Consider the following 22242-nt stretch of genomic DNA (forward strand, 5'->3'; position numbering starts at 1 on the left):
TTCTGGCATTGAAGCAATAGGTTAGTTATTCCCTTCGAGTACTGGAATATAAAATTGCTATTGATGCATCAACAATCATCTTGGAATCCTCTTAATTTTGCAGTTTGCAAAATTTAACAATAAAAATTTCAATGTACCAGTCTCTCTCAGTGTTTACTTGTTTTATATCAGATTCCTGCAGCTAGTTCACTAGAGCCCTGCCTTTTACCTTCAAAGCTAATCTAGCTTACCAGAATATTCCCTGCATCATTAATTTCTTCTTATTTTTAAGTTTCTTCCATTTTAAGTAAGAAAATGAGAAAAAACAGATGTACCTCCCTCTAAAATATGCTGTGAGCCTTCGCCTCGTCATCCACTATACCCGCTGTTAGGAGTTAGTTGCACAGATAGTCAGGGTCGGGGTCCCCAACAAGGAAATACGGAGTCAGGACAGCTAAGACAAACAGCACCGACATCCTGTTCGGCAGCTCAGCCCTGACCATGCTGACATTCTGCTTCGCAGCCCTTGCAGAAATGACTTGTGCGAAATGTCCTAAAAGAAAACAATCAACCACAAGGCATTTGTGGATATCACGGGCCAGGAGCAGTTAAGACATTAGACCCCAGAGGTCAGCAAGAAAGACCACTAGCACGTGGACATGAACCTAATAGGTAGACAGATGCATGACCAAAGCCCTGATTGGCACCACTCAGCACACCCTGACGGCCTTAAGAAAGTTCTGCAAAAGAGCTCATAAAAACTCCTAAACTTAGAAACCCCAGGGGCAACCCCCTCGGGTCCCCTCCCTCTCCGGGAGCTTTGTGCTGTTGCTCAACAAACTTTCCTTTGCTGCCCACTACTCTTCGTCTGGTCCACCTCCTCATCCTTCGAAGTGGCGCGACGGAGAGCCGCGGGCCCTAAAGGCAGGGAAATCCTGCCGCATTACCATCAGATCGAGGGCTACAGGACCACAGCCGGCCCGTGGTTCTGTTTCACGTCCCTGGAAACAGTGTATGGGCGGCCATCGGTCACCGCACAGGACTCGGGGGATCATAACAGTCACGACGTATTTGCATTGCTCCGCAGCACATCGTTTACAGACAGACTTGTGTGAGCCTCATGGACGTTCGCAAGGCAGGTGCTGGTGTTAACGTCACAGCACAGATCAGGGGCTCCGCGAACAGGCTGAGTGCGGCTCGCTCATTCTCCCGGTGACCTAAACCATCCTGTCAGATGGCTCTACCCCATATGACTAGACTGCTAGTAAAATAACAGTGGCCATAAGAATTATTGGTATCACATATGCGTTGAGGTTTTTTTCTTCCCAGGAGAGGTTCACATTTTCTAGAAGGGAGAGAAATAAATAACGATAAAAACTGGAAAATACTATTAGCAAGTTTCCCGTGTGCATTTACTAAAAATCTTCTGAATGAGTCATTCAGGTAATGATCTTATTAAACTGGTATCACGGGGTGGTGAGCAGTGTGACCGGTTCCACCTGGAGGATGGCGGTGGGGGGGCTCACGAGAGGCTGGATGGTGAACCACGCCTTGACTGGTGGGGGGCTTCCCTCAGAAAAGCAATGTGGGAATTTTGAGATGTCCAGAGGAAGGGGGAGCCCAGGAAAGGTTTGTCAGGAGCACGAGTCTGGTGGTAGAAGCTGTGAACGTAGACACCACCACGTCCAGGAGCTCAGTGGGCGCCAGGCAGAAGGCACGGAGCCCAGGGCGGTGCGGTGGGCTGGGGCGGAGGGCGAGCATCACAGGAGGATGACCTTGACCTTCTCTAGGCAGGAAGGAGCCAGCAAGGGATGCGACCACACGGACAGGAGGGGAGACAGAGGGGTGGAGACATGGGAAGGAAGGCAACAGGGTGGGTGCGCTGGTCCTGGCTGAGGAGCTGGGATGGCTTTCACGGGTATGCAGCTTATTTCTGCTTCCCCAGGTCTCCCCGCCCACGTGTGGGACTAACCTCACGTTCTGGGTGGTGTGGGTGCAGGGCGGACAGTCAGCGGGGTACCCTCCATCTTTCTAAAGCAAGGGGACTGGACTCTGGGCAAGGTCCTTTTGCTATCCCGCATCGCAGGAGGTTTCCTTCTTCTTACTCATGGTGTCTACACCAGAGACCAGAGTTTACCCAAGGCCTCCCTCTGCCCCTGCGGAGCCACGACTCTGCCCCAGCGACCAGCCCTGGGGACCCTCTGCTCGGTCTGTGGGGCAGCTTCAGCCTTCCAGGTGAGGGAGGCTCAGAGGACGCATCCAGGGAACTGCTAGGATTCCAAATCCCAGACCTCACGCGGACCCGCTGACCCAGAGTCTGCAGCTTAGCACAGCAGGGCCATCCACACACGCGCCCACGTATTACCCCATCAGGAAAGTAAAGAATGCTGTTAAAGTCTACAGTACCATCAGCCAGGATTTATTGTCTTTCATTGTTCACATACTTCCCAATTCCCACAAGTATCCCCAAACCGATTAATTGTTATCTTTCTAAAATTTTATTTATTTATTTGCAACAGAGAGAGAGAAAAGAAGCACGGGAGAGGCAGAGGGAGAAGGAGAAGCAGGCTCCCCGCTGAGCAGGAAGCCTGACGTGGGGCTCGATCCCAGGACCCCGAGATCATGACCTGAGCTGAAGGCAGATGCTTAACGACTGAGCCACCCAGGCGTCCCTCATGGTTATTTTTTGAAGGCAGATTTCTTTATGAGTACGCTAATGTGGGGCCTCTCCATCAGAACCCCTGCGTTCTCAGGCATCAGCTGAGCACCTCTGATGCGCCAGATTTGAACTTAAATCCACACATTACATTGCCCATTTTAATTCTTTCTGTGGTTCCCCAGTTTGAGTTGCAACAAGCTGGTCGATCATGGAATGACCTCCCAAATGTGGCACTGACTCACTTTCCTTCCCTGTGTCTTACCCTTACACCTCTTGCTGTTGGGGCGGTTGGGGCCCTTTGCTCTCTGGAAATAATGTGGTAATTTCTCTGCATTCACTTACTAGAGCTGTTCCAATACTGGTTTACCCTCCGCCATGCTCTGTCTAGTCCACGCCTCCCCATTCCTAAATAGTACGCTCATTATCTTGTTTGCTCATTAACTGTCCCAAAACCCAGGGATCTTTACTTCCCGAATTTGGACATTGTTTTGATTTTCCTCATGCACTGTCTCAATAAATTCAACTTATTTAAAAATTGAGGGGCTCCTGGGTGGCACAGTCATTAAGCGCCTGCCTTTGGCTCAGGTCATGATCCCAGGGTCCTGGGATCGAGCCCTGCATCGGGCTCCCTGCTCTGCGGGAAGCCTGCTTCTCCCTCTCCCACTCCCCCTGCTTGTGTTCCTTCTCTCACTGTGTCTCTCTCTGTCAAATAAATAAATAAAATCTTAAAAAAAATTGAGCTGTTCATAAGCTTATTAATTAAGAGTGGTCTTGAAGGCATAGATCAAAAAGTGCTAAAAACCCAGTGGGTGAACAGCAAGTATCCGCTGGACGAGTAAACAGCCCCCTGGATGGGAGTCTCAGGATCACCTACCACATCAAGTGCTCATGATTTCTTTCACCCTTGCCACCCTAACTATGCTCTCCGCGTGGCCTTCCCTCCTGAAATCGTTCCTGAAGGGTCTGCTACGTGCTTCTTGAGAGCAGAGATCACAGCGCATTTTTTTTCTTCACCCTACAATATTGGAATTTTGTCTGGCACAGAGTAGGGCCAAATACAAGACTGTGGGTTGATTGAAGAGTTTGCAACGAATAAGGTACAAACAATAGATCCCGTACTGATGAAGTCTCATTCTGATCTCTGTGGGAAGTGCCACCAGTCATGTCCGAAGACAGGAGCCCCATCTTCAGTTACGTCAGTCTGGACCCTGGAAGTGTGTTAGAATGCACATTTAAACACTGGATACATACTTTTAATTATGATGGTGGATTGCTCACCTTATAAGGGTTGATGTTTGAGAAAATTGCCTCTAATATAATAATTCCTACTTTCATCTTTTGTGATGGAAAATAACTAGGGTCCAAAGGTTTAAGGCAATTAACATTAACCTTTTAGAAAATTCAAAAGAGGCACTGACTTCTCGGGTTGCTATGACTCAGCCTGGTTCACAGCACGGAGAGTTCTTTCTGCAAAAATGCTCCACTAAAAGGATGTGGGACGTTCCCGTGGCCATTCTAAACCCACAAGTGCTTAATTTCTTCACAAAGAGGAAGAAAACCAACGTTTTCAGTTTACTCAGACTTTTTCTTACTAATTTCATCATTTGGCCAATCTTTAAAATGAAAGATAGTGTGACATCCTACAAAGTTCATCATAAGGGCAGCCTCTAAGGATGGCTTTTTGTAGTGACGGGTTCTGACGCAGAAACTTGATTTTCTTTTCTTTCGCAGCAAAGTGGGAACACTCAGTTGCTAGTGGCTGAAATAGAATTAATGATTTAATGGCCATATGCATCCTCTCTTCTTTGGATGACAGAGACAGCTTAAACATGTAGGTCACTCGAGAGAGCTATGGATGTCTGTTGCCAGGGAAACCAGGCACAGCTAAACACATTCACCCCTCAGATCTCTTCTCGGTGGTGCTGAGAGCCCCCCTTCACGGACGGGGCTTCATAACACCCAGGACAAATGGAAGACCCCCAGAGGTCTGCAAACATGAAATATGGAAAGCAAGCCCATCACTAGGAATCTTCTGTGTATCTGTTATCTTGAATCTAAATTTTAAATAATTCTGAAGGGTTGTGGCCCCTTTGAAAAATGAGTTTAGTCGGCCCACAGGAGACCCACGCTGGTGTGAACACAGAGCAGATTTGCGTTCTCTGTGCAAGGACACCTTGTGATCTAGTGGAAAGGGGGGCTCGGAGTCCCAGAGGTGCTGGATCCAAACCCTAGCTTGCTTTAGGGTTCTTACGATTCATGTAATGCATTCTCTGCACTTTGATTCCCTGGATGACGCCATAAAACATCCCCTGAAGGGGACCGGCCAGGCCAGACGCACACTCAGAGGACAGTGAGGTGTGTGAGAGTACTGTGAGTCCGTCGCATATTTTCTTAAATCTGTTCATGAGGGCAGGGCGTGTACTGACACAGAGAAGGTGGGGTCCTCTGACGCAGAGCTGGGGAAAGTAAGGAGACCCTACGTCCCCAAAGGCAGACTTCTATTTTGTTCAACAACCAGTGAAAGACCTGCCCAGAATAATTTCAGTGGGAATCCACACCTTATTCTGCAAGTGATCATATAAATGGAAGGAAAGTCGATATCTCTATGTGTGAAGGTGAAGGCTTCTTATGGGTAACTAGCCCACCGGAAGGCTCCAGGGGTGCCGGCTACCTGAGCCAGGCCCCTCCTGAGTCAGACGCGGTTCCATCGGCACGTGGAAAAGGATGAGTGGATCCTAGCAACCCGGAGTTAGTGCGGGTAATACATGAGAAAATGAAAGGAAAGATCAGAAAGAAATCAGGATATACATAAAGGTACTAAGAGGTTATGTGTTTGTATTTTCTATGGTGGGTTCTCACAGTGGCCATCTTTCTGTGTTCCTATTCACACTAATGTTGGGGATGAGGAGAGAGGGCTTAGCAGTAACAGTAGCAGAAGGGGGCACGTTGAGAGAGGCCCTTTGCAAGCCACGCCTTGGGGACTGCTTACCCCTGAGGAGGGGGCGCCCCCCACCCCAGCCTCACCCGTCCCTGGGAGCCCTACGCAGGTTCCACATGCTGAGCAAATCACTAGAAGATCCATCTGATTCCAGCATTGCCAAAGGCCACCACCACAATGATCAGGCTTATTAAGATTTTCTTGTATCAGCTCATATTCATTAAGCAAATTTTATTCCAAATATTAAAATCTGTTTACCAAAGGGACCTCATATTATTTTTGTAGAGAAGCTTCTTATAACCCATATTATCATAATAATTCCAACTATACCCAAAATGTACATTGGTTTAAGAAACTGCTGTGAAAGTAGCAAATATTTTTCAAGCACCTTCTGTGTCTTGAAGACAGGAATAGGAAGTTTTAGCCCCCTCAGTCCTCACTACAATACCGCACCAACAGGCATTATAACTGCTCTTTGCAGGTGGCTTTCTCAATGCTCTCACATTCTAAAATGTCATTTTTTCCCTAAGGACCGCGCTGTGGATGTATCACGTAATGCGGGGAGAAGGCTGCTGCCGGCATTCCCGGCGTCGAGAGATTTCTGACCTACGTGTGGCAACCATTGTGTTACCACCCTAATCACATGATACAGAACGAGAGAATGCCCTGCTTGAGGGCACTATGCATTTATTTTTACTGAATCTAACAGTAAAGACAACAGAAAAATAAAAATACAATTTTTAGTTGAAACTTCAAATTATACATAACTTGAATAGCTACATATTCTTTCTGTATGGTGTCAGAATAATTTATTCAGAAAAAAAATGTGTCAACTGCTGTTTTAGAAAATTAATGCATCAAGTATTTGGATGGTGAGACTATTTACAAGACAATGGGAGATTAAGCCTAAATGCTGCATGTTTCTGTGTGTGTGTGTGTGTGTGCGCGTGTGTGTCCGGGTGTGGGGTGTGCAAGCACATGGCTGAGTGCGGCTGGTGTGTGGAGAATCTTCTCCGAACCACATAGATGTCTAACCGAGGGTCTTTAAAAAGGAATTTTATCCCTTTTTAATGTAATAATTAAGATGGAGACTAAAAATGAGCCCAGGGCAGAGGCAGGACCAAACGACACACTGTCCTCTGTGTCATAATCTCACCTCCGAAATATAGTGAGTGCCTCTCCACCAGCACGGAAATGACCTGTGTGGTTTCCAGTGCTCTGCCTGGTTCTGAAGGAGATTCTCAAGAAAATAGACGCCCTGGTACGTTAGGAAGGACTGATTAGGGGCGTCTGGGTGGCTCAGTTGGTTAAGCATCTGCCTTTGGCTCAGGTCGTGATCCCAGGGTCTTGGGATCAAGCCCCGAGTCGAGCTCCCCGCTCAGCAAAGAGCCTGCTTCTCCTTCTCCCTCTGCCTGCCGCTCTGCCTCCTTGTGCTCTATCTCTCTGTCAAATAAATAAATAGAATCTTAAAAAAAAAAAAAAAAAAGGAAGGGCTGATTGAGTCAAAGACTTACCGTGCAGACCCCAAGAAAGAGGGTGAACCACATGGCCATCGGGTTGAAGTTCCCAGCCTCCTAGGTGAAAGAGTGGATAAGGTTTTCTTGAAATATTTTGCTATGCAAGAACGCTTGAATTTTTAGGACAAACTATGGGTAAACCAAAAAGCTTGAGAGCAAAATAATAGCAGACAGAAGGCTCTGTCTACCCTTATTTGGAAATCCATGCTATTGAGATACATGGGCTCTGAAGTGTGGGCTCCATGCACTTGTGCTCATGCTACATTTCAGAGATTTTATCCTATTGATTTGGATGCTCCGTATAATTCAACTCAATCGGAAAGGGTGCTGAGTGAAACACGATCGTGACAAGAGAGATACAGCTTCTGCACGTAGACAGAATTCAATCTGAAGTACCAGGATGTATCGTGACCTTCTCCAAGTCCAGGTCATACAATGTTACAAAGAAAAGGGAAATCGGTAGAGGCCCTGACAAACATTTATGCTACAATTTACTATGAGAAGTGGAGTTCAGAATTAAGGAGAAATTAAGAAGATGCACGCATGTATTGGCATTATTCCTGAGGACGTGGCCAGCTACCTTTGTGTCCTTTTCCTATACTCAGCCGTGTCCTCCGAAATGCTCTCATGCCCCATGGCGGTGACAAGGCAAGCTTCAGCCCTGCCTGCATGCAAGCACTCATTTCAAAAGAGTGGTTGTCGTGAACGCACCAAGCTCCCTTTGTCCAAACATCTCATACCTAAGTAATTAGGGCCCAGAGATGAAAAACTATTAGAAAAAAAAAAGATTTTGAATGAAAATTGCAAACAATGTACTTGCAGAATAAAGGGACAGGTTGAAGACAACACAATTACATCGATCTACGGATTTTCTCTCCCTGTGAAAAAATAAAAGTAGTGCGTGGCTTGGACGAAGGTGCTTCTAACTGCTAACCTCCATGATGTTCTGTAGCTTGACTGATCAAAGTGCAAGAAGTACGTGCATTAGGAGTGTCACTTCCCAGCCGTGATGGTTGGAGCTGGGGGAGTCGAGGACATTGCACACACAGAATTCTGGAGAAAAAGTACACTCGTTTTTTAACTATTTCAATTGTGTCAGGCTGCCTAATCCCTTGAGCTGCCTCTTTTCAAGGCTTTAACTCAGTATGTTCACCAATAAAAGGAGGCCAGGATTGTGGAGGTGAAACCGATTTTGGTGCTCACATCCCAACAGCATGCAAATGAAGGATCACAATAGGAGCACCCCCAGGTGCTCCCACATATAGGAAGAGAAGGAGCCAGGAGTCATTTGCAAATACCTTTCGGTACATAGTGTATTGTATGACACACCTGTCACATTGTGTCCACAGACAGTAGAACTGTGCTGAAACAACACACACACACCCTACAGCATGTTTAAGAAGTTCAGAGAGCACTTCCAATGGCTCCGTTCCACCCGATGAGCTGCTCTTCTCATCAACTTGCTCCTCCCTCGACCCCGCCGCTTCCGGCCATCCTTCCTTAAGCGATCGCTGAGAATCACTCCAGCCTACATTGACCACTCCCTTCTCAAACTCCCATTGTATGTAGGGACTCTCAACTTCAATTTGTGAGAAATTAAAAGGCTGTCCTTGGATTCATCTAAGAGAACTGAGAGAGTAGCCGTCGTCGGGGTCACAGGGCACGCTAGGGGAGAGGAGGCCATAATACTTCGTGTTCGTGGACCGTGTCCATCCTACTCATTTTAACATTAAGCATTTACTTTTCTTTATCTTATTATGTAATTCATGGGTACAAGCTGTTTCTTCCCCAATGAGATTCTAAGAAACTGTGAGGATTGACAGAGATAAGCATTTTCTTACACATTCTCTCAATGTCTAATTAATACTAGAGTATAGTGAATGTTCAGCAAATATCAGTCCAAATGAATTGAGTTGAGCACGTAAAAGCCCGTCAGAAAGGTTTGATAGCAGAGAAGAAGAGTGATATTGTAACTTCAAGTATCCTACCATAGAATAACAGTGTCATCAATGTTTGTTTGGGATGGGAAGTGCCTTTTACTTACATGTTTGGCGTTGCTGGAATGAATGCATTCACAACCACATACTTAGCCAGCACCTCTTAGAAACCTACTGAGTGGAAGATTCCATCTCAGTACTGCAGATTTCAAATAAATCTATAAATGTGCTCCAAAGTAGAGAGAGCAGACAAATGCACATGATACGGGAGAAGGCAGAGGGTGTAAATTCACAGACACACAGCATCACGGTGCATTCGGTAACCTCAGGAAACAAAACATGGGTATTTCTAGAAGAATTTAAGTCTACCTTCATTTTCTGAATTATCAGTGACACCCCTTGAATGAAGGCTTGGAGTCTGGACCAGCCGCATGGACTCACGGGGGAGTCAGGAGAAATGCAGGATGGAGAGCCCTCTCCCTGACACACCCCGTCTCGCTGACCCCTGAGAACAGGGACTAGACTTCGATATCAGACTAAGTGCCCTTTAGTTGTCTTCATCTCACAATAACGGAGACATGATGTAGGAAAATGGATTCACTTCTGACATAAACGTCAAGGAATATATGAATTTGTGTTAAGTAACAGGAATGAGTGAGGCCATCATCAATCAAGTATGTTCAAAAACGAGATACTGTCTGTGTTGTGCTAATGGAACTCAATTGCCTCGATGAGTCCTCATTCCCACTCTGCAAGGGAAAACGTAATCTTGTCTTTTCAACATGGTCTGCTTGCTTACGGGTCCTGGTCTCTTTCCAGTAACTATTTGTTCGCATTCTAGTGATCCTGAGGTCCCTACTGAGTTCAGAGCTCCCTGACTCCCAGCCTGCCCTCCCCTGGGGCGTTCAATGACCACAGAGCATGGAAGGCCAGCCTAGGAGGCCACTCCTGGAAGCAAAAACATGGGAGGGGCCGTCCTGGCTCTACTCGTGCACACAGCGGGCTCTGTCTTCTGCAGGAACGGCGTCTGATGGCTGCCCCTTGGCATGAGGTGTTTTCCCCTCCGTTCCACTCCCAGCAGGCACCCTGTCCCAGCCCTGGCCCTGGACAGCCCTCAGGGTGACTGGACCACTGGCTCAAGCTCAGCCCTGGCCACAGACCTAAAGGACACAGGGTTTAGGGAGTCCAGGCCAACCTCTCCCCCCCAGAGATGGGGGCTGCGCCGCTGTGCCCTCCAGACCCTGGGCATCCCAGCTATGCCTCTGCAGGGCGGTGGGGCAGGGTGGTGGTCTCCAGGTCATGCCCTTTCCAAACATAGTCTGGACAGCGGCACAGACCTTAGGGGGAGACCGGTTCTCCACTTGAAAGGGTATTTGCTCAGGTGTCTTGCCCGCTTGGGGTCAGGCACGGTAGGAAGGAAGCTGGCTAGATTGGTGCTCAAACACCTACTCCCTATTCTCTTTCCTCCAAACCAGGAGCGACTTTTCCTTCCCACTGGCGCCAAGGTAACCAATGGCTTCTGCCTCACCAACATCGTGGGATAGATAAAGGTTAGGCTCCGTTTGCATTTAACTTAGCTGCTGGCCGTCTTAGCACCTTTGTTCTCGGCAATAAATGTTTCTTCCATAATTCCCTGGGCCAATTCACCCTTGTCCCTGTGGGGTTTGAGGCACAAGGAAATTCACCTTTTTCAGGATTTGTTGGCACCTTGTTCCGCCTCATGTGGAGGTGGCCACTGGGATTAGAACTCTGCTCAGGGGTCAGATTTCCAGAGCCACCCCTTCCTGGTGTGCTACCTTGGACAAGATACTGGACAAGATACTTAACCTCTCTGTGCTTTTGACTTCTCTGTTAGATAGAGCTTACCACACTCTTACATCATTCTTTAATGAGATTAAAATGGTTGTTCACATAAAGTAAACAAAATAGCTTCTCATTCATGGTGTAAATGTTTAATCTATAATTATATGATTATTTTGAAAAAATCAAATGAGGATGAGAAGTAACAGAATGGCTTCCCCACCTGCTTGAGAACACCAAACAGAATTAAAGAGCAAAGATGCTAAAAGAACAGGGAATGATACAGTGTTACAAGTTCAGGACCCCACAAGTGAGGTTACTAATGCAGGGGAGCGGGAGAGCGAAGGAACATCGGAAAGACTGCTGCACAAACATCATGAAAGAACTTCCTGATCCCCTTTAGGTTGATTTCATCAACAATAAGTCACTTGGGCTAAAATAATGAAGGGGCCAACTGTCCTCTGTGGATTCTGCCCTTTTGTATGGGATTCCAACATACTAAAAAAAATAAATAAAACTGAAATTCCAAAGTACAAAATGGATTGTTTTTTAAAGATTTTATTTATTTGAGAGAGAGAGAGAGTCACCCAGGTGCCCCTCAAAGTACAAAAACACTTCTGTAAATTTTGCAGATGTGTGTGTGCTGGGATGATGGGTCATCCTTAACATTTCCCTTAAGGTCATTTTACAGTGAAATAGCCCACTGAGATTATGATCGGAAGGTTACTGATCATCCTGCATTAAGAAAGGAAAATCTAAACTTGCCTACAATTTTTCTACGATTGCTGTAAGAAACTGAATACTTTCATTGTGTAATTTGGAAAGACCCCAAACTTCACTCTCTTGTGAAGGGGGGATGGGGGGTGTGATCTAGAGCAGCAGGGGGACGGGGTCCAGAGCCATCTTGCATTTTGTCTGCTGGGACCCTGGAATCACCTGACCAGTCTTTGCTTCAGTGTCTTCATCTAGAAAATGGGCCATAACAGTCCCCAAAGTCACTTAAAATCGATACTAACCTGACAGATCAATGTGATTGCGTATAGCTTCATATAAAAAAATCAAGCGGATTCTAACTTCATTCAAACTCCTCATTAGCAGAGGAGTAAATTTTAAATATGGAAGTGCCTTCTTAAAAAGTGCATCTAAAAGCAAGTAAGTATTTAGGAAATTGTGGTTTGAAACTAACAAACAATTTGCAGTCTGCAACTTCTTCCCAAACATTGCCATCAGCCCCCAATATACTAATTAATCATTTATTTGAATTATCTGTTCATTTCCCTTTTAGATGAGGCCTCCTCTCAAGACCCAATTTAACATTCAACTCAGTGAATCTGGCTTATAACAGTGCGTGCTGATCTGGAGAGAATCCCCACAGCCCATGGGAGGACCCCAGAGCGAGCCAGGTGTGTGGGGAGGGGTGTAATTTATTCTTTCAAGGCTCACTCACTTAAAAGAAGACAAAACTATTTGTATCTAAATGTACTTAATGGTACAAAATCAGAAACCATAGAAATACAGAATTTATTAGCCTTTAAAAATGGTAAATCGTTTAAAATCATGTTGTGATGGAAGACATGAGATTTTCGTGGTTGTTGGTCAGATCCCTTTCCCATCTCATCTCTGGAGAGGACAAAACAAATAATTGTGTTTACTTCTGTAAAACAATGGTTTAACTAAAGTAACTAAAATATAATAGTATAAAAGCCTATAGAGAAAAAGGTTTAAGAATAATTTTTCCTTAAGGTAACTCAAATAATTTACTTTGAGTTTAGACATGGTGATGTATGTTAGTTGTTAGAGAAACGGGGTTGGATTCACTGAGGGGAAATAATAAAGTAAGGAAAATGGATCCTGTCCTGGGAGTGTCCTTGGATAGGCTCCCCCTGGGAGCAAGTGCCCTTCACTCCCCAAGGCACACTTTCACGAACAGTATTGTTTTTCTGTAAAGACAATGACAAATGTAGAAGAAAAAAAAAAAAAACCTGTGCTGCAGACATTTAAAAATGAGGTGGGTGTCTTTTAGGAAACTACAATTTGGTGCCCAGCTAACAGAGTACTCAGCACAAATAATTTCAGACATGTGTGATCCTAGATCATTTGCCTTTTCCATTTGGGAAAAAAAAAGTGTAGTGCATACTCAAGACCCCTCCAAAAACTCACGTAAGTAGACAAGAGATCCAAGACACTGAGATCTTAAACAGAAAATGCATCAAAAAGCAATCAAACCAAAAAAAAAAAACAACACAAAAAACAAAAAACAAACAAAAACACAAAAAAAACCCCATTGGATTATAGATGAGTGATTATTCCAAACTTAAACCTTTCAAACAATAAAATGATATTTTTTAAAAGATGATCTATTTTACGTTTATTTTCTCAATTATATAGAAAAGTAACTGGAAAATGATAGGAAAATACCCAACATTTTTATAAGAAAATTATTGCCCATAGATAAATAAACTAGCATAGAATGTTATAATCTGGGGCAACAGATGGAAGATTAGGTAGATAAGGAGAGAGGTGAAGGGAGAAGGGGAAAGGATCTACCTGGCTTGACACACGAAATAGTCCAGAATGACACTAGTTTGCTGAGGTTTGATTATTTTCTCCAACATTCTCATAACATTACACGGTTCAATAGTGGAAACTTCTGCATGTTCACAAGCATTTATGCCAGTATCAATTTTCTATTTTAGAATTTATAGCCAAGCACAAAATTACCAAAAAATTTAAAATGTTAAGGTACTGATACGTTTTTAAAAGAACACAAATGATAGAAGTTACACAGGAGCAGGTGGGGCAGCACAAGTGAAGAGTAAGGGGGGAGGGTCTGATGTCTCCATTTTACTTCGTGGATGTTGAGAGTCACTGGGTACTTTTGACAGAGTCTGAAATACAGGTAAATACTTAAAGCTGATAGACATACACTCCGTTCACCTTTTAAGTCATCATATAAGATGTGAAGCAAGAAATAAAGTGCATAAACACCAGTTCTAATTACAGTGGTAACTCAGCAGAAGACCAAATATTAGAGATTGTTTTATCGGAGAAGTGACTGGGTTGAACACCAGAATACTTTATTTTCTATTTAATATCATTCTGTAAGTTTTGAGTTATTCCATCATGTTTATGTATGACAGGCCCACAGTCCCTTCGCTCAGCTACTTGGGGATAGATGTGTTTCAGAAGTAACATGATTTTCATGTCACGTTGTATCCCGGCAGGGCCTGGGACAGCATCTCATCATCAAACGCTCTGCATGTGGGGTGCAGCTTACGTGTTCAGGACAGATTTGACTATAAAAGATTGACAAAAACTTCAGTTCTCAGCGCTGTGCGGGTTTTGTAGCTGAGGGAACTGTGGAGCGCTACTTTGCCGATAGAATGAAGCTCATGCACATCACCTCCATGGTAAAATCCAGGTGGAATGTGCCTACCGCACCTTCTACAGAACGCTCATGTCCCCTTCCGATTGAAGTGTCTACTGTGGCAAAGTAAAGATAAGACACATTGACCAAAGACATTTTCTCCTTTGAAACAACAAACTACAGGTATTTATGCAGTAATACCTACAGGGATGAAATGCTAGAGCAATTTTGAAGGAACATTTGCTGTCAAGCATGATAAAGCCTCTGTTTGGATTTTGATGAAAGCATCTCTACTCGTTTGGCTGAGGACAGATCCAGCGGGGACACTGCTCTGATCTGCAGTATTAGCAGCAAGGAATGCGTGTCCTCCACAATTCACCAATCTTTCCACTCTGTTTTTTGTCAGGACTAATTTTACGCAAGTTTTTTTCTATCAAGGATTATGATTTTTACCTCCAGGAAGGACAAAAAAAGGTCCCACTCCAGATGAACAAAATAATAGAATGTAATGGTGGGTGTTATCACTCAATCAGACACCAGAGGATTCAATGGAGACATTGACATTGATAGTGAAAACCAGAGAACAGGATGCCCATGATGTAGACTAAAATAACAGTTATTACCCCAGTAGGTCAGAGACGCAAAGTCAGTGAAGATGACAACCACCCGTGAACTCCTCATTATTTAATCAGCCAGTAGTATTTGAGAGCTCAGGGGGAACAAGGCAGTGTCCCGGGACAGTGGGGCACAGAGCGCAAGGCATGTCCTCCAGGAGCAACAGGACTCCTTCCACCATGAAGGAGACTTGAGCCACGTATGCAGGCTAGAGAAGAAAAGATGACAGCAGGTGCATAAATAAAATCAATGTTTATTTAAATGTTAGCACCTGATTTGAGTTTTTTTTAAAAAAGGTAAGTTTGAGATTGTTGGTGTCCTCATGACATCATAAACCAGACCTGAACCTGGTCCGGTTACCATAGTAACCCCAGCCCTGAAGCCTCACTGAAGTTTTGTTTGACTGTGAAAGTTTGACCTTGAAGATGGGGTGAGGAGGGTCCACCAGGCAGCTGGCCTGTCTGGGGTTTGGAGACACTGAGGAACATCAGCTCTGGCCATCTCCCATGCCTCGGGTCCCTCCTGGGTCCAGGGTCCTCTTCATGAAGGCTGTGGTGGCCACTGTCTCAGGTAAAGGAAGGGGGAATAAAGAGCCAGCATGAAATATCCCATGGACACGTGGCTTGGAATGTTTGGAAGGGAGTTGAGGTTAAGAGGTCTTCCTTTTGGAAGGAAGAGGGAAAGGTAAGATTTAGAATGGATTGTGGCCAGATTGTGGGCCACCATGCAGGATAGGATGAGGAGTCTGGAAATTATTCTATAACGAACAAATACTGGTGAGTGGTGTGGGGTCCTGAGGAGCAGAGCTTAGGAAAATGAATGAGATTACAATGTGTAAACTGTAGGAGTAGAATAAGAACACTGTGGACAGAAATAATAGGTTTCTAGTATAAGTTTGAAGGAACAGAGGGTTAGATGAGGCAACTGGAAAATACGTAACTGATTGTGGAATAAACCTTCAGGTAAGTCGTGATGATGTGTCACTGACCCACTGCGGGAGAGAAGGAGGATCCCCAGGTGGCTCCCAGTTTTCACGTCTCAAGACAGAGCCTTGACATACGACAGGTTTGAAGACAAAAATCCATTTGGATTGTAAGTACGAGAAGAGTCTGGTCTGTTCCACGGTGAGAGGACAGGAAGCAGTCTGGGCAGATGTAGATCCAGGATCCAGGTATAGATTGCTGAAACCAGAAGAGCTGATGTGATCACCAGAAAAGAAGAACTGCAAAGAAGCTCAACAACTGAGTGGCTGGCACACTAGGGAGCAGACGAGGGAAGAGATGAGAGAGAAGAGAAAGACAGAGAAAGCAGTAACCAGGGAGAACTTCAGGGTCATAGAGCAGGGGCTGCAGGTCATCCACGGAACGACAATTAGCTAAACAGGACCGGACAGACCGTCCCCACCACCAGGAGAAGGATCCATCGCTCACGAGGACAGATCAGTAGGATGAAGAGAGTTAACACTTCCTATTTAGGTATATTTTCATATGTAGGCTTGTCACAGTTGCTTCCTTTGGTAAGACCTACTATAGTATTTTTAAGACTTTATTTCAAATACTTCTTACAGCAAGGCATGTCCTCTTGAACATATTGAAAAATACAAACATCTAAGACTTTTACCAAAGTAATAGATTCCATTCTCACTCTGCCTCCTGAATTATCAGACACCCCCAGCCTGGCCCCACCCCCACCTCCTCTCCCTCTTCCCCATCCCCCAGCCCAGCCCAGCCCCGACCAGACCCAGCTTCTAAAACAAAACTTAAAATCTCTACTGAGCATATTAGAGACAATAGGGAAGGTCCAGATAAAAGGAAGGAAAAGTGCAGAGAAAAGGTTCTCAGAAATTATGAGTCCATATCTTATATCATATTTTGAAGCCACATAAAAAAAGGCAAACACACACACACACACACACACACACACACACACATAACCCAACAAAAAAAAGGGACTTTAAAGCTATGAAGCCAGACATCATCAGAAATATGTCCCGGTACAATTCTACAAAAAAAAAAAAAAGTAGGAAAGGAAAAAAAGAAACTCATTTCACTTAAAAATAATCAGATAATCAAAAGAAAAAAACCCAATCAATTCTCCTACAAAATTATTATAAGAAAAAGAATTAAGTACAAAATAATGTCTCCTCGGGCAGTAAAACCATGCCAGGAAGACTTTTCCACAAAACAGTTGTACCGAAAAGGAAAACACAGACCAGTCTCACTCAGGAGATGTCAATGCAAATATCTGAGATAAAATATTAACGACCACAGTGTTAGAACATATTAAAAGAAGTACCCCATGTGCAAGGAGATTTATTCCAGAAATATGAGTGGTGCAGTATTAGAAAGCCTACTGACAAAACTCATCATATTAATAGAGATAAAGAAAAGTCATATGATTTTCATAGATTATAGAAGACATTGGACAAAAATCATCACTCATTTATCTTAAAAATACTCAATAAATAGAAATTGAGGTCTATTCTTTCTTTATGTACCTTAGCCCAAAAACAGCATCTGCCTTAACAGGAAAGAACGTGAGGCTTCCGTGCGTGTTAGAGACAAGGTGTTACAAAAAGCGATCAAAGACATAGCAATTAGGAAGGAAGAACTAAACTAACTTGACTCCCTGATGGAAATAGTATAACCGAAATAAGAGAATTTAGTACAGAAGCAGATTTTAAAATCAATATAAAGAAAAAACCAGCCTTCATGTATACAAACAGAAAACAGGCTAGAAGATCTAGTGAAAGAGGCATCTGCATTAATAACAGCCAAACAATTTTTAAAATGAAAAGAAAATGCCTAATGTATTTAATAACAAAAATTCAAATATTTATCCAATAAAAATTAGAATTTAAAATTTTTAAAAATGCCATTTTCAGTAGCACCGAAAACTGAAGCACTGAGATACAAAGCTAACAAAATATACACGTAGATCTATATGTGGAAAACTCTAAAACTCTGAGGGAAGAAATCAGACATCTAAATACCCGGAGCGCTATTCCATGAGTATGAATTAGAAGATCAGTACAAAGAGGTCCTGAAGGATAATTCCAAATAAATTTTGAAGACGTCGCTCCCTCCAGGAGGTGGAGCCTGATTCTCTACTTCATACCTGTGGATTGCACGCAATTAGTTCCCTCCAAAAAATACAAAGTGGAAACGAGGGATGGGGGAGGATGCGTAGCGGGGAAAACACGAGAGGCACTAACTCAGCGAGTTCAGTTAGTGTCATCAGCAATCAGTCATATCACTGGCATGTCCCCTTGATAGGTTACAATGTGACCACTAACAGAAGACATAGCCACACGGGGGTTTCCAGATGGGGACTCTGAGATCTTCCCTAACGTGAACGTTTACAATAATGCAGCAACAGAAAATAGACACATTGTGTCTGGGTGCAGCTCCATGTCAATATATACATGTATAAATTTGTTGTAATAATTAAAGCATTCTCTAAAATTCAACATATTAGAGTCTCATTTTTAAAAATTGAAACTCATAAAAAAGAATGAAAAGATAAAGGATAATTAATAGGCTATTAATAGGAAATGTTAAAAGCATATTTTAATAAATAGACTGTATTAAGAAAGCCATACAAATTACCACTCAGTAGACTTAAGGCAATTAATATATTTTCATGTTTGATTTCCCAAGCAATCAGAAAAAATCAAATTAAATTTGAAATTTGACTGGCATTTTTGCAAAGCACATATTGGCTGGATGTGGGGAAAGATGAATTCGCCCTCACTCGTCGTGGAGGCTCAAGCTTTGTGGGCACTTTGGAGAGCTATTTTTTAAAAAGATTTATTTATTTTTGAGGGAGAGCAGGGGGAGGGGCAGAGGGAGAAGGAGAGAGAGAATCTCAAGCAGACTCTGAGCTGAACAGGGAGCCCAACACGTGGCTGGATCTCACGACCCTGAGATCACGACCTGAGCCGAAACCAAGAGCCGGACACCTAACCGACTGCACCCCCCAGGGGTCCCTGGAGAGCTACTTTTCAACACTCTCTCTCTGCCTCGCTCCACAAGGAATAGGCTGCCAGGCTGCGAAGGACCACTGGCAGATAGGGGACAGCAACCTATGTTTGCGTGGTTTCCGGGTTCTGACAGGACAGTGAGCTTGGCAGGTTGCCCGGGCTGTGCACTGGCTTCCACTATTTTGATTCAGGTATGTTAGAGACAGCAACAAAGACAAGAAAATGTTCTGGATAGGCTCTTGCCTGCATTCCACTTTGGTTAATATTTATCACAGGAATTACAGAGCAGTCTAAGTGCTGACTTATTTTTTCTTCTATTCACTCCATCACTCACACGGACCACATGATTCCTTCTCTTCCTTTGTGGCCGTTGGAACGAGGAGCCATCAGCACTTTGGGGAATGACGGACACAGGTGTTACCCAGTGCTGACTTCCAGCCATGCACCCCTTCCTCACACCCACGGGGTAGCCCAGGGTTCGGGTCACCCTTATGTCTTCCTCCTCCAAACCTTTCTAATGTCAGGGTCTCCAGCCACGCTCCTGCCGGCCTCCCAGAACCACCACAGTGTGGCTTCAACTGTGTCCCCAAAGAGATATGCTCAAGTCTAACCCCTGGTCCCTCTGAATATGACCTTATTTGGAAAGAGGGTCTTGGCAGTTGTAACCAAGTTAAAATGAGGTCCTACCAGGTATGGTTAGTGTCCTTATAAGGGGAGGGGGGCACACAGAGATGCCGGCAGGGAAGAAAGCCTGGGACCAGGAGGTAGGACGTGGAGAAATGAATGCACAAGGCAAGTCAAGGATTTCCGGGAGCCTCCAGAGGCGGGATGAGGCAGGAAAGGACTCCTCCCTAGCGTCGTTAGAGGGGGCCTGGCCCCACTGACACCTGATCGCGTTTCTGGCCTCCGGAGCTGTGAGGATGAATGTTGCTGTTGCAAGCCTCCCGGTATGTGACGGGGACAGGTTAACAGCAGCCGCAGGAACCCACGCAGGATGCCACCGCTCAGGGCCCTTTTTGCTCTGAGCAACAGCAGTGAAAGGCTCTCTAAAGAGCTTACTCTCAGAAGTTCTGTAAGGTGCAAATTCCTCTTATTTTAACAACTGTGAAAGCTCTAAACGAACCCAACCAACTCCGTATTTTGTTGCATAATCCAGAGATTTCAGTGCACGCTTTCTGTCCCCTCACGTGCTTGAGCCTGCAATGTGTACGCCGTTCACAAGCAGCGAAGGCTGCCGCAGACCGCCAGGAAATAACACAGCCCTAACATCAGGCTGCCGCGTCAACAGCCCAGAGCTCCCTCCCAGGAAGCAGGGGGCTCCAGGCCAGAAGGAAGGAAGGAAGGCAGAGGGCAGAGGTGGGGGGCCTCAGTCCGAGCGCCCTGACTGCTCTGTTGGCGCTACCTCTCGGTTCCGATTTGCCCCAGGTTCAGACCCACCACTCCCTAATCACACAACCCGGGCGGGGGGGAGCATTTTGGGGATACACAGAAGCTGCAAAACTATAAAATCCACTTAGCTGAAAAAGCTTCGAGCAATTTTCTTTTGAATGTTCTCATGTTATTTACTATTTCTTACACAGATGAATAATGCAATGAATATTCCACACAGTGTTACGGGGGCATGGACTGTTTTTTCCTTACGTGCTTTTCTTTCTTAGCATTTGTTTTGGCTTTCAAAAATTACTGTTCCTATGGAAACAGTAATGATATCACTTTGCCCTAAGAGCAGTACATAAGAAAAAATGATTGTATATAAAAAATGTCTTTTGGTTTTACACTGTTTTATCCCCACAATGTCTATAAATACGCACCCATTGTTATCCATCATACCAAAAATTGGAAAAACCATCCATAGTAAGACTATTCTTTAAATTAGACTCAAATAATTTTCCAAGTTCTATGTCTTAGTGAAATAGAAATTTTTGTCCTTATTTCATTTGCTTGTTAATTCAGCCATTCAACAATTATTTATGAAATGCCTACTCTCTGGTAAAGATATAGAATTTGTCACAGTGTATACATCTTCTGTTAGATATGAGGAGACTTTGACAAATAGTGAATGTGTACCTTATAATTGTTTTGTCCTTAGGAATTAGAATGATAAAAGTATCTTTTGAATTTTTACATTTTCAGAAGAATTATTTAAAAAGCTAAACTGTCACAAAAAAAAAAAGAAAGGAAAGCAATTATTGTGGTAAAACTCAGATGCTTAGTTCTGTCAATGGCTGTTGGTTAATTATTTCTAATCTTCAGAGCTGAGGCCGAGTGACCCTAAGCAGCTAACAATCACAGGCATTAACTCAGAGACCCTCAAAGCAAGCTCCTTGCTGGTCATTTACAAGGAATGATACTGATAAGTTAGGAGAAATGGGCAATGTACATATTTCATCCTCAAAGTAGCATAAATCCTAAATCGGTACGATTTAATTGGAATTCACAGAGATGTTTTATCTTCAGGTGAGAAGTGACTCTTACCTTTACAGCTTGAAGTTCTTTGTTTTTCTCATTAAAATAATTTGCATTTATCTTAATAAAAATCTGTAATTCAGGGCAAATGAAAGGCACTTGTTTTAATGATCAGCTTTTTTTCAGTAGGCTACATATAAATTTTAATTGGATGTCAAAGTCTGTATTCTTTGGCCTTGTGTGATTATTCACAATTTAATTTGCAGAGGAAGTAGGGAAGGAACAGGGGAAGCAGCTTAAACGGGAGTTTTCATGTTAATCCTTTGGGTGAATGAAATGTACATAAAACACAACAACTGATTCTAATGTAATAAAGTTGAACCGCGTTGCCCAAAGCGCCTCATCTCTCTGTATACAATGTAAATGTCTTCAAGGCAAACCCACCGTGGCCAGCACCGCCCCCCATCTCACCGCACAGCTCCGCGCAGACTCCCCACAGGGGGCATTGCGCACCAGCAAGGTGGGCCCGCGAGGGTGCACCCGAGACTGTGTCCCCAGGCTGTGGCTGGAATCGTCCTGTGTCACTTCCGTGCGACAACCCTTGGCCGAACGGACCAAGTGGAGAATTACGGGCTCCAGTCACACTGAAAATCCTGATCCAACAGAAATCTTCCAGCTTGAGAGAAGACCCACCCGATGCCTATGTCCTTTTGTGCAAAGTGCCTGCCCTCGGAATATCAAGTTCTTCATCGGTAAATGAAGGTGGGCTGTTGGTTTCAGAAGGAGAGGTAAGGTCTTTGTGGCCACAGCAGGGGACCCGCATTTCCAGGAACCCTGGCGGTGTAATGCCGCATCCCACGCCAAGACTAAGGACAGCCCAGCCAGCATCCGTCCCGCTTCTCCTGTGCACCTTTTATCTGTTGAGCTACCTGCTCTTTGAATTCCACGAGAGGCTTAAAAACCACTCCAGTATTATTCTTGCATTTTTAGTCAAATTCAATGGATATTTCTCACTGGATGTTCCCTACTTTGGTCATTATCT

Source organism: Neomonachus schauinslandi, chromosome 14 (genome assembly GCF_002201575.2).
Source record: "Neomonachus schauinslandi chromosome 14, ASM220157v2, whole genome shotgun sequence".
Taxonomy (NCBI): domain Eukaryota; kingdom Metazoa; phylum Chordata; class Mammalia; order Carnivora; family Phocidae; genus Neomonachus; species Neomonachus schauinslandi.